Source organism: Vigna angularis, chromosome 9, assembly GCF_016808095.1.
Source record: "Vigna angularis cultivar LongXiaoDou No.4 chromosome 9, ASM1680809v1, whole genome shotgun sequence".
NCBI classification, from domain to species: domain Eukaryota; kingdom Viridiplantae; phylum Streptophyta; class Magnoliopsida; order Fabales; family Fabaceae; genus Vigna; species Vigna angularis.
This window is the reverse complement of record NC_068978.1, coordinates 18,647,104-18,660,199: the sequence shown is the minus strand read 5'-3', so window position 1 is coordinate 18,660,199 and position 13,096 is coordinate 18,647,104. Positions and strand designations below refer to the sequence as shown.

At 29.0% G+C, this 13,096-nt stretch overlaps 1 pseudogene; it reads left to right on the top strand.

Moving 5' to 3' along the window:
* The first annotated feature begins 382 nt into the window (after positions 1 to 382).
* Positions 383 to 12,266, top strand: LOC108334918 (uncharacterized; annotated as a pseudogene).
* Positions 12,267 to 13,096: the final 830 nt, after the last annotated feature.

The following is a 13,096-nucleotide window of genomic DNA, read 5'->3' as shown; positions in this document are numbered from 1 at the left end:
AAGTCTACAATATTCGCGTAATATTTATTTTGTGGATTATTTATAACGTAAGTAATTACATTATTAGCTAGTAGGTTTAATGTCTTAATAGTTTCCTATTTTTGTCTAGAATCTCAAATAGGATTCTTTTCTTTTGCATCTCAATTGAGTTTTGACCTGACATACTGACAGTGTTGTTTTAACACAAATGTCATTAAAAACGTGGGTGAATTCTATTATTTTAAATTTTGAATTAAAAAATTATGTTAAAAGAGTGGAAATTTAATTACAGAAAGCCTCATTCTCTCTACAATTGCGATATGAAAATGAAATTGGAGAAATTTTGAGTTTTAGGGCTCGTCACTCATCCATAAAGTTGTTTGACTAGAAGACGACGAAGACGATGGAGAGCACCGCCACCTCCACCTACACCTCCGCCACCTTCTTCAACGAGAAACGAGAGGGTTACATGGGTTATGCAGTTCATAGCCAAGTCATCAAAATCAAGCAAGAAATTGAGAAAATAAAGCACCCTTCATTGCAGCTACACATCAGGCGTGCCCTTCTTAGAGATGTCAACCGTCTTCGCTCTCGCTCGTCACTGGGATTGGCAGAGAGTGCTATCCTTGGATGTTAGATCACCACGACATCACACATATCATACATTTACAGACACACATGTACATAAAATGTTTTATGCTTAGAGAGACAAACTTCCCTTCTTTGAAGTTTGAACTTTATTATAAATCCCTTTTTTCTTCCTTTTTAGCCTGTTTCTTTTTTTGTTTTTTCGTTTCTTTCTTCCTAGCTTTTATGTTCTTATGACTTTCTTCTACATGTTTTTGGTGGTAAATACTGTGACATGCTTTCTCTTAAGTTTCTTCATCTCTTTTTAACTCATAATTATTTTATATGCTCAATTGTTTGTCGAGAAAGGAGAAAGGATTTGTTTCTTCCTCTAAAGCTGTCGATTCAGTTGTTGTGTGAAAAATGAATAGGGCTTGACATGGATGAGTGACGAGCCCTAAAACTCAAAATTTCCCCAATTTCATTTCCATATTGTAATTGTAGAGAGAATGGGGCTTTCTGTAATTGAATTTCCAACTTTGCTAACTTTGTCCTTTCTATAATTGAATTTCCACTCTTTTAACTTAATTTTTTAATTCAAAATTCAAAATAATAGAATTCACCCACGTTTTTAATGATACATGTGTTAAAACAACACTGTCAGCATGTTAGGTGACACAATACTTAACGTCGTCTTATCAATTTGACGAAAAGGCCTTATTTGATTCAATTTTATAAAAATAAGGACTCAATTGAGACGCCAAAAAAGAAAAAGGTCCTATTTGAGATTCTAGACGAAAATAGAGACCTATTGAGATATTAAACCTATATAGTATTTATCTTTGATAATAATCTAAGTTGAATAAAATCATATATATTTATATTAAAAAAATATTAAAGAAAATTTCAAACAATCAACAAAATTCAACTTAAGATTCTTTACATTATTAAATCCAGAATGTCTAACAAATTTCATTAAAAAATATACATAACACTACTAGAGAAACTTTTGTACTATAATTTTGGGGAAAAAAAAGCAATCATTCACACCATACCTAACTATTAAAAATGTTTTTGTTCTTCATCAATTAATAGTGTTGCAAGAGGAATAATCATTCAAAATAGTCTCCAAAATTTATTTTCATCTTAGTAATATAAATTGCACGTTATCTTATTCTTCAAAAAAAAAATTTAATTACAAAATCATAAGATAACTCTTATTTGATATCTATTCATACTTACATTTATAAGAAATTCTATTTCTTTTTTTTAAAACGCATACTCAAATTATAATTTTATAAAATAATATCAATTTTAACAGAAACTCTATTAAAAAATGACTATATTAAGTCATCAATTTTTTATAATTTTAATTAAATATTTGTCATAAAGTTTCTTATTTTATAATTACTTAGTTAAATTTTAACTCTTTCATGAATTTAAATACTTTTAATTAATATTTTATTAAAATATTTCTATTAAGTATTTAAAATGTTTATATTTTGTTTAACTGAGTCGTATCATTTATTGAGATGAAGTAAGTAATTAATTTTATAGTCTTAAATATATTACTTTGAACTTAGAAAATTAAATAATAATATTTTAGAATTTTAATTATCCTTAAAATATATTTTAACTTGTAAATTAAATTTTAAAATAAATATCAAACTAATTATATAAATACATGAAACAATGACTATTTGTAAAAATAATTAGTATTTTATAACTTTTATTTATTTTATTATATTTAGTTAAAATTATAAAATCAAATGATCGTGTAATTTTAATTAATGATAAAAGTTCAATTAAAAATATAAAAATTTTAAAAGTCCAATTAAACAACTAACTTTAGTAAAAACTTTAAACTTGATTAAATTATTTTTTTATATTTTCTATGCATGTATATAAACATTCACAATACAAAACAATCATTTTTATTATAAAGTAATCATATAATCTGAATTAACAATAAAATCACACTGCAAAAACAAAATTGAAACATATAAAAAATTTGATTACTCGATCAAATCAAATTTTTTAATTGAAACTTATTATCAAACTTAAAATCATATATATATATATATATATATATATATATATATTATTACATTCATAAAATATTATTGTTACTTTTACATTTTGACAGCTATAACTTTTATAATTTAAAACTGTAAAAAGAATAAAATTATCTTTTAGTATAACAAATAATATTTTTATTATTACTTTGTTCGAGGATTAAAATTAAACGGCACGTGTGCCAAACCAACTACTTTTGTGTTAAAACATAACTTTATATTATTACGCCTCTGAGGAATGTAGTTTACCTTGAGTTAACAGTAGGCTAAACTCATCCTATATATGTCACGTGGACACTTACTATTCACTTGTGCCCATAATTATTTACTCTTCTTTAAGTTGTCTTCACTACTTCCAGGAATTTTACTGACGATTCTTTCTGCAGATAGATTGTTGATTTTATTTGTATTTACTTTAAAGTATTTAAGAGAAAAGAAAAGAAGGGATTTGCAGGGTGATTTATTTCATCTCTGCTGCCCAGCAAAGATTTGAAAGGATTTGATAATATCTGAAGTTTTTTATTCAGATTATTAGTACAATTTAATTTTTTAATTATTTATTTAAATTCAATAATTTTTTACAAAAATATTAAACTTAATTTTATTCAGAAGATTTATTACCTTTTATGAAAATATGAAATTGAAACTAAAATTAAAAAATGAAATTTTTATTTAAATATATTGTATTAATTATTTACTAAATATATTGTATTAAACTTAAGATAATTTTTTAAATATATTGTATTAATTATTTATTAATTTTATATTATTTTATATTACTTTAATAATTATGGACATTTTGGTAATCTTTAATTTATATCAATTAAACTAATTTTTTTTATCTGTCATATCAATCAAATAGTCTACTATTTTTCACACAAACTTTACTTCCAAATTCACTTACTTCTAAATTCACTCAAATAAATAACAAAAAGTTTACCTTTAAATTCATTTATTCACTCTCTCTCAGATCATCTCTTCCAAGTGAACACACCCTTAATCACTTATAATTAAAGCAATATCTTAAAAAACCTTAATAACTTATAATTAAGGCGATATCTTAAAAAAGTTTGTTTTTAGGTAAAATTTGTAAATGCTCATCAAAATTACAATTAAAGTTTAAATAGTTATGCCTTTTATTATTTAGTTGTAAGCACTCAATCCTTGAGTTTTTATTTAAAGATACCAAACTCTTACTCTTTTACTTAAATAATTATTTTACTTTATATATATATATATATATATATATATATATATATATATATATATTAAAAGATATTGTTTTAAAGGATATAAATCACATGATTTTGAAGAAAATATATTATTAAAGAAAATGATAGAATATATAAAATACTACTATTACGGTGTTGCAACCATCTTACATTATTTAAGAATTCAAGTATAGAATAATTTAAATATATATTTTTTAAAATTTTGAAGCATAAGTTAAAATTATAACAAAAAAATTCAGACTACAAACTAAATAATACTTAATATGTACGAAATAATCTTAACACTATCATCTTAACGAGATTTTCTATATATCCAAATAAATCTGTAATCAAATATTAATAAAGTTTTCTTTCTGTAAATAACATTAGTATTTCAATCCCAAATATTTAAGACACATCATTAAGATGAATCATACCTTAATATTTAAATTGTTAAAGTGTATTTAAGTTAGTTATTTTTCCAATGAAAAAAAAAATAAGCCGTTTCCTGTAAAGAAAAACTTAAGTTACTTTAAATTTTATGACAGTAAAAAATGATTTCTTCCAAACCAATTAAAAATAATAATTATTTAAACATGACACAACAAAATATGCTATTTTGATTAAAAAAAGTTGTTAGTCTAATGGATTGATCAACACTGTTAAATTTTTAAAAAACCATATAAAACATAAACCAGTTACATAAAATATAAAAGGCTTAATACTCTATTTTGTCCCCAGTTTCGCTCGATAATGTCAAATTATTCTATTCTTGTACAAATCTAACCGAAGAGATTTCATTGATATAAATTTTATTAAGTAAGAACGTAATTGACGCATATTTTAAAAGATGAATTAATTTAACATTATCAAATGAAACTGAGGACAAAATAGGATATTAAGTCAATATAAAAAAAATGCAACAAAAGAAAATGATAGTGAAACTTTAACATTAATTAGTTGAATTTGTATTTGGGTATCCCAAACCTGAAGCCACAGAGGACCACACGCCATGTTCCCAATTTCCCCACAGAAATTAAATTTGAAAATTCTATTTCTGTGCGACAATTACCATTGTTTCCTCCTTTCAAGCAAACTTCCTCAAAAGTCAAATACTTAGCTATCTCATTCCTTTTCCTCATCAAAAAACAAATACTCATCATGTCATATTTTTGGTTTCAAACTATTTTATTTTGATTTAATAATATGAATGAATATCCTGTACACATTACGTTTTAGTATTTTTTTTTCTTTCATTTTTGGATAACTTTTTTAATATTTATGAAAAATAGATCTAAAATAAATTATATAAAAAGTTTTCTGAAACCCATCTTCAAATAAACAAATATATATTTTATACACGATGAGGTTTTTATTATTTTAAAAACAATGTGCTTAAGTTGTAATTTTTATTTTATTTTTTTAATTTTGAAGTTGTCATTCCACGAGTTTCAATTGAAAAACTGTTTTAAGTTTCAATCTAAATAACAACATCAATTAAAATAAATCATGACCTTGAATGTTGGAAAATAAACTAAAAAAATAGTGTTTTAAAACACAAATTTTTATGCTTAGAAGTTAATTTTAGAAAAACAATGTTGTTAAGAGTAAGAGTTCATTTTAGGAGGTACAGTTTAAAAGTTAAGAGTAAAAATGTTTTAAGTTAAAAAAATGTTATATATATATAAACAATTAGTTTTTTTTATATAAAATTATTATTTCTCTAAATTTTGAATTTTCTTTATATTTTCTTAATGATTCTTGATTTGTTTATTTTTCCAAAATCATAAGTTAAGACGCAGCAGCACATCTTTAGTAACCAATTAATTTCTTTTAGGGTAAGTTTGACTCCTTTTACATTTCAAGATCTCTCTCTTTTTTCTTACATGTGTAATTAAATTTATTATATGAATGACCAATTAATAAAAGATGAATATATGTGAATATATATTTGTAGTAATGAGCTATTTGTAAATGTTTTACTTCAAAGTAAACTACAATATAATATTTAACTAGAATGGTTGCATTCTTAAAAGAAAAATGGATGTCTTTGTTTAAGAGTAATTGTGAAAACAATATTTTCTATTAGTCAAGAATGATTCATTAGTGCAGAAATTACTTTAGACGTCTCTTATTTTGGGTTTTTTACGTCCGATCCCTACCCGATATCTATATGGGTAATGTTGATGGGACGTCTGACTGTACAGGTTGGATGTCTAAGACCCAGGAACTAAGTTTCACTCAATTAGATACTAATAATCTAACATACCAATCATAACAACACAACAAAACTTTATCACATGCATACGCAAAAAGCCAATAACATGCATACACAAAAGTCAATAACATGTATACACAAAAGTCAATAATATGTATATATTCAAAAGCCAACAACATGAAAATCCAAAAGCAAACAACATGCAAATTCGAAAGTTGATAACATGCATATTCGAAAGTTAATAACATGCATATTCAAATGTCAAAAACATGCATACCGAAAAGCCAATAACATGCATAAACAAAAACTTTTAAACAAGAATTCTAACCTTCTTAACCGATTACAAACGTAGTGGAGGAATTGGAGGACTGAAAAACGCAAAAAAATGCTGCCCAAGAACGCAAGAAATCACCGCCCAAGGAAACGAGCAAAATTATACCAAAACACAGCGAAAACTCATTTTAATCGGTTCAAATGGAAGATAATTCATCAAAGACTAATTTAATCAGAGTAAAAGTAAGTTTAAACGGTCCAAAAGAGAAAAAACGAACTTGAAAATGCAAAGCCGTGAGAGAAAATGCGAGGAGGAAGATGATGAATAATGCGCGTAGTACTGCCCCGAGTTTGCGCAAAGTGTAATAAAATAGCCTTAGACTTCGGGGCCCTCCCCCATCGGACGTCTATAGAGACATCAAACATCAGGCATAGTAGCCCAGACGTCTATGTGTATTTAAAAATTAATTTTGGCGGAGGCTATCCACATCCGATATATGGGGCCCGAACGTCTAAAGCAATGGAACGGGGCACCTTTTCACCTACCTGTCAGGTCATTAGGCGTCCGACATAGGGGCTTGGACGTCTATAGAGACATCAGATGTAAGACCCATGAAAAATATTTACTTTAATAATAATATTTTTATTACTAGTAGTAATAAATTTCTTTGTGATTGGAAAATATATAAGTTTATAAAATGTGGAAAGATTAATAAGAAATTTTGGTAGCTTAATTTGTAAGACCCATGAAAAAAAAATATTTATAATAGTAAATTTTAGCATTTTATTAGTAATAATAATTTTAATGGATAGAAAAATGTAGATTTTTTGGATATAAAATTATAGTAATTCTAGAGGGAGAGCTTCAAATTTTTGATAACTTATTTAGGATTTTTTTTAGAAAAGTGAATAGTGAATAGTAAATAGTAAATAGTGAATAGTGAATAGTGAATAGTAAATAGTTAAAAAAAATATTAAAATAAATTGTGGAATAAAACACTCCACGTAGAATTAATGATTCAGAGATAAGAATGGTGAATAAAAAATAATTTTTGAATAGTAAAAATGAATAGTAAAAGTGAATAGTAAAAATGAATAGTAAAATGAATAGTAAATTGTTTTGGCTATAAATAGCCAAGGGGGGGAGGCTGAAGATTTACACCAAAATTCTAGAGAAATTGTGAGAGAAGAGAGTTGGAGGAAAATTCTAGTTGAAGAGAGGAAATTCTGGAAGTTTCCGGAGAACGGTTTGAGAAGAGGAAACTAAGTCTGGAATAGAGGTAAGGGGAGCTAAATTTGAGTATTTCCTTTTATATTATCTTGAGTCTTGAATATGCTATATTTTACTTTTGTCTGATCTTAAATCTTGAATATGGAGTATTTTGTTTCTGTATGATCTTGAATTTAAATGAGAATATGCTTTTGTGTTGATATCCAAGTGTGATAGTTGTAAAATGTGATGTTGATTATGTTATGCCATTTGTATGTTATTAGTTGTTTATTTTTGTATTTTGGAAGGATTAGAAATTGTCTAACCGGCTCTGCTAAATTCAATTTATTGTTTCCCCAAACATTTTATTGTTTTCCTTATTTATTTTTATTGTATTTTGGAAGGATTAGAAATTGTCTAACCGGCTCTGCCAGATTCAATTTCTTGTTTCCCCAAACTTTTTATTTCTTTCCTTACTTATTTTTATTACATTTTTGGAAGGATTAGAAGTTGTCTAACCGGCTCTGCCAGATTCAACTTCTTGTTTCCTCACACTATTTATTGCTTTACTTATTTATTTTATTGCATTTTGGAAGGATTAGAAGTTGTCTAACCGGCTCTGCCAGATTCAACTTCTTATTTCCCCATACATGTATTGTTCTTGTTATTTAATTATATTGTATTTTTGGATGGATTAGAAGTTGTCTAACCGGCTCTGCCAGATTCAACTTCTTGTTTCCCCATAAATTTTTATATTAAGATTATTTTTATGATTGTCAAATATTGTATTCTTATATGACCATTTACAGTAATATTTTATTATTGTTAATTGTTTATAATTATCTTGTACGAATTCTATTATGAATGTTTATTGTGATGATTGATATGAAATTATGCATTTGAAATATAGTATGAGTCTCGGGGAGAGACTCTAAATTGGCATGGTATTAGTGTATATGTTGATGTTGAGGGTCCTGTTGTTGGTGGTGATCCTAAAACTCTAATAATTTTCCAGTCTCAATTAGAGAAGGATGTGTTATGTGGTGAGAGTAGTAGGAGGTCCTAGTCTATGTTTATAGACATTAATGGATTAACCTTGTGGGTGATATGATATATTCTATTTGGCCAAAAATTTTGTTGCTGAAATCACCACAAGTGCATGACCACCCGAGACTTCCATCAACATTATATCCGGATAATAGAGTCTAGTATGATAATCGCATCTTACAAGAATTTATGGTGAATGTATTATGTATATTAATAGTGTCATGCTTTTCTTTGAATTATGCATGGTAGCTCACCCTTACTTGTTTGTTTGTGCCGGAAAAATCTTATTTTTGCGATGATCGTATAATGTTTTTGTTATACGGGAGCAGATGAGGGAACGACGTCTGAACCAATTCAAGTGAAGGAGGAAGCAGCAGAAAAATGAAGAATATTTTAAGAAGAAAAAATATAATAAAATAAAATTAAGAGTGTTTTATTTATGTGTAAAAATATAATGTATTTCTAGTGTGAACTATGTTACTCCTAAATGGAGGATTGTAATATTGTACGATGTTTTCTTTATTAATGAAATAAATTTGGGTGTGAGATGTTTTATATTTTGGGGTGTTACATCAGACGTCCGACATAGGGGCCCAAACGTCTAAAGCAATGGAACAGGGCACCTTCTCACCTACCTGTCAGGTCATTAGGCATCCAACATAGGGGCCCAGACATCTATAGAGACATCAGACGTCTGACATAGGGGCCCGGACGTCTAAAGCAATGGAACAGGGCACCTTTTCACCTACCTGTCAGGTCATTAGGCGTCCGACATAGGGGCCCAAACGTCTATAGAGACATTAGACGTCCGACATAGGGCCCCCTACATTGCGAAATAAAATGACTTTTGGTATTCTGGTGCCACCATGAGACGTCGGGGTCTTTCCAGTCTGACGTTTAAGAGCTGTAAAAAATTGTTTTCTACCACATTTTAGCGTCTGACTGGGAGGAGCTGACGTTTTCGTGAGTATAGATGTCGGGGACCATCCCCGTCGAACGTCTACAACATTAACTTATTTAAAGAAGTGTCATCGATCATTTTTTACGTTGGATATGTGTGGGTCTAACGTCTAATAGGTAACGTTATAAGCCTTTTCTGTACTAGTGATTATAATTTAAATAATATTTAAATTTTATTTTTAAGAGTAATTATGTGATAAATAATACTGAATTTTTAGTTCGGAGTAATTGTATTTTAAGTAATAATCCATTTGTAATTTGCAGTAATATTCCGCAAAATGAAACTTAATAGATTGATTAAGAATAAAATATATTTTACATTATTAAACCAATCAATATAAAAATAAAATTTTATATTTTACATTATTAAACCAATCAATATAAAAATAAAATAGTCCAGAAATTTCTTATCTTTTTTATTATATATTATTATACAATAATATTGAGAGAAGAAAAAAAATTTCAAACAAATATTAAAAAAAAATAACATTGTTCATTAAGACCTATCATTTCACTCTTTTTCATTCTATAACAAAAGAAGATACATTAGATGTTAGAGATCTTAAGTAGATGTTAGAGATCTTAAGTTGACTAGAGATAAGATAAGTTTATAATATATATGTAAATATAAATATCATTTTATAAATTGATTTTGTTAGATTGAATTAAGTTTAAAATTCATTTTTTAACATGGCATAGTCATAGATAAAGTATAGATAGAGTATATTCTAACAAAATTTATTATTTGATATCACCTATTATCTGACCACCATTTAATATCTAGTTTCATGTAAGAGATATATACCTCGATACGAAAAAATATGTTAAAAATCTCATATCGATTAAAAATAGGATAAATTCATAATATATAAGTCTATATAAATTTCATTTTACAAACGAATTTTATAAAATTGAATTAGACTTAAAAATCACTTTTTAATCTTATAAAAAAGTGAAAACATGGTACAATTTTTTTTTTAAAACTTAATTTCCTCCATTTTCAAATATCATAAATCTTCGCATTTCATTCTCGTAACAATTTGTTCTCTTTTTGCGTAAAAACCGCATTTCATAATGCATCATATAATTTTAATGACAAAATATTTATAACGTAAAAAAAAGCAAAAATATTCATTCTTAATTTTGGTAAAATTTTCTAATCTAATAGTATGTTTGGATGAGACAATGTAAAGGAGTAATTCATTTATTTAAAGAATTACTCTTTTTTGAAGTAAAATTTGTTTAATGAAACAATTGAAAAAAATTAAAATTTAAAAATTTTAAGAATGTATTTTAAATAACTAAAAAATAAAAATTTGAAATTCCCTAAAAAAAAAGAAAATTGAAATTTCACTACTAATCATCCTCTCTTTGTACACATTATACACACATGTATATACTCAAAAAATTAAATTGTTAAATATCTAAATTTGACTAATAATTTTTGTAAATATTAATTTTAAAGTATTTATTTTTGAAATGAGATATTATATTAACATAGAAATTGAATTACTAAATCTAAATGAAAAGAAAAATATAAGATATTTTATTATTTTTTAAACAAAATATTTAAAAAGAAAATAATTACAAATAATTTAAATATAATGTATTTTAAATTTTTAGAATTATTAAAATCTCTCGTCCAATAAGAAAGTAAAATTATAAGACAACTGATTACATTACTTCAGTAAATAAGCAAATATGCCCATTCTTTCATGTGGTACACCATTCTTTATAGTTTTTTAGATTAATCTAAAGGTATCAAAGCTTGTATTGGTGTTCATGGAGAAAGGTATCTGACCAACCGAGGCAGTAGAGGAGGTGAAAGAGGGTAAATCTCATATTAGCTTTTCACCTCCACATTTTCTCTCGACCCAACCACCTCCCTCCTCTCTGACTCACTCTCATCAACCACTGCCAACCCCTTGTCCCTCCTCCACTCCTCCTCCATCGCCCCCTCCTTTTCTTCACCATCACCTCTGTCTCCTCCTCCATCGCCTCCCTCGTTTTCTTCACCGCGCCCCTCCTCCTCCCTTCCCAACCCCAACGCTGCCGCCACCACCAACAACAATAACCCTAACGCCACCAGGCGACGCCTAGTGGTGCTCCCTCTACGGCCTCTTCTACCTCGTCTTCAAAAGCGTCGTTGACAAACTCAAGCCACACATCACCCTCTCCAATCTCTCCCTACCCTTCGACTGCGCCACCGCCATGGTCCTCTCTCCTCGCCCACGGCCTCTCCGCCAAAACCCTAACTACCTGCTACTCCCTTGATCTGTACCTCATCTCCAAAATCACCAACATGGTCACCCGCCTCCTCACTACTCCCTCGATCCCCTACCCGTTGGTCGTTGCTGCCTCCTCGAGACCACCCAAGCCTTCGAGGAACTCACATCCCTCCCCAACATGTGCGGCGCCATCGACACCACCCCCGTCCACCTCCGCTCCACCCCCAACAGTAAACCTAACCTCAACCCCTACCGCTGCCGCTACGACTACCCCTCTCTTTTCCTCCAAGTTGTCTCCGATCACAAGATCTTCTGGGACGTCTGCGTCAAGGCCCCGGCGGCACCAACGACGCCACCCACTTCCACGACAGCCTCCTCTACCGCCCTCTGCTGCTCTTTCTCCTCATCCTTATCTCCCCCAGCGGGATGGGTACCCCCGTGTAAAACCTGTTCGATGGAATGCTCATGAAAGGAAGGAGTGTATGGGGTAGTGTTTGACTTTGCCAATCCACCGAGAGGTTCAATCCTGCTGAGGTTTCAAGTTGGCGTTAATTGGATTACACCAAACGTCCCTATTCCTTCTAATTGGAAGCCTGTAGCTACTTATGACACCAAACTAAGAAGGTACTTTGATTCTGTGTTACAAAGTTAGTGCTGTTAAGGCTGGTGTAGTTGTTGTGCTGATAGAATTGATGGTGTAGTTGTTGTGCTGGTAGAATTGATGGTGTAGTTGTTGTGCTCTCAGCCTCATCATTTTGTTTGATGATTTCACACTTGTATATTTTGTGAATGAAATTGGTATACTTCAAAAGTAGCTCATCATCTCTTGTTTACAATTTTTGGTTTTAATGCTTTGGAGCTTTGCCCAAATGACTGCTGATTGAGGAAAAAAAAACTTAAACCCCCTCTATTGTAGCCTCTGTTGTAGAAAGGTTGAGAAAAAAAAAACTCTTTTACTATCTCGGTTTAACTAAAACTGAGGCATAAGAATCCTCTACTACCTCGGTTGTATTTCAACTGATGCAAAAGCATACATCTTTTTGACTCGATTTAGAACCAAGGCAAAAGAGGGTAGACTTTTTACCTCGCCAGTATATATCTCGATTGTGGAATCGCTGTCTATGAACAAAAATAATCGTTGTCGTTTCACTTGACTACACTAGTATTATTAAAAAAATTCAATATACTTCATACTTAAACTTAAGCGGAATGCCTTATGCAGCTACACATCAAGTGTTTGTTCTTTTAAGAATTGTTATCAATCTATCTTTTTCTATAATTAAATTATCAAAACACATGAGAAAAAATAAATATCAAAGAAGTAGATA